The sequence below is a fragment of the Otolemur garnettii genome, unplaced genomic scaffold (genome assembly GCF_000181295.1).
Source record: "Otolemur garnettii isolate 467f Iridium unplaced genomic scaffold, OtoGar3 scaffold00109, whole genome shotgun sequence".
Taxonomy (NCBI): Eukaryota; Metazoa; Chordata; class Mammalia; order Primates; family Galagidae; genus Otolemur; species Otolemur garnettii.
Genome location: NW_003852504.1, coordinates 5,774,208 through 5,775,379, shown reverse-complemented (window position 1 = coordinate 5,775,379; position 1,172 = coordinate 5,774,208). Strand labels below are relative to the sequence as shown.

The 1,172-nt window shown below is 30.2% G+C and overlaps 1 protein-coding gene across 3 annotated transcripts in view; it reads left to right on the top strand.

Annotated features, from left to right (window-relative positions):
- GPC3 (glypican 3) overlaps positions 1–1,172 on the top strand; it is a 491,643-nt gene that overhangs the window by 245,764 nt on the left and 244,707 nt on the right. The window lies entirely within an intron of this gene.

The following is a 1,172-nucleotide window of genomic DNA, read 5'->3' as shown; positions in this document are numbered from 1 at the left end:
ATCCATTGTGGTTTGACTACATTCTTTGTATAATTTTTATGCTAGTAAATTCATTAAAGTCTATTATATGGTCAAGAATGTGGTCTAAGTGAATGTTCATGTGAGCTTGAGAAGAATGTGTGTTCTATTAGTAAATGAAGTATTCTATAAATGTCTATTAGATCCAGTTGGCATAGGGTGCTATTGAGTTCAACTATATCCTTGCTGATCTTCTGCCTGATTAATTTGTTAGTTACTGATAGGTATTAAAGTTACAACTGTACTAGTCGAATTGTATATTTTTCCTTGTAGTTCTATCACTTTTGAGCTTATGTACTTTATTGCTCTTTGGTCAGGTTCATCTACATTAAGGATTTTTTGTTTCCTTTTGGAGAGCTGACCCCATGTCATTATTTAATGCCTCTCTTTATCTCTGATAATTTCCCATCTTCTGAACTGTGCTTAGCCCAAAACTAATTTAGCTCCTCCACTCTTCTCTTATTTAGCGTTAGCATAGTGTATCTTTCTCTTTCACTTTTTTTGTGTCTTTATATTTAAGATGTGCTTCCTGCAGACAACATAAAGTTAAGTCTAGTTTTATAATCATTCTGATTGCCTCTATCTTTTAATTTGTGTATTTAGAATATTCACATTTAAAGTGATAACTGACATCGATGGATTAACATCTCCCATGTTGGCAACTGCTTTTTATTCATTGCACTTGTTTTTGTTTGTTTGGTTTTGGTTTTAAAATCTTTTGGTTAAATCTTTCTCTCTAGTTCTGCTTTCTCCAGTTTTAACTGAATATTTTATATGATGTCATTTTTCTTCTTTATCAACATATCAATTAAACTTTTTTTTAAATTTTTTTTAAAATTGCAGATACATTTACAACTATTCTAAGCCACTTTTGAATAATGCTATATTGTTTCATTGGTATTATATAGCAGAATATTCACAATTTCTCCCTCCAGTTTCTTATAACATTGCTGTCATTTATTTCACTTATCCATATGCAAGCAAGCACATTGCTTCTATTATTACTTTCAACAAATAGTTTCCTATTAGATCAATTAAGAAAAAGGAAAAGACTTTATTTTACCTTCATTTGTTCCTTTCTAATAGTCTTCCTTTCTTTGCGTAGATCTGATTTCCTCACTTGTATGATTTTCCTGAAGAATTTAACATTTCTT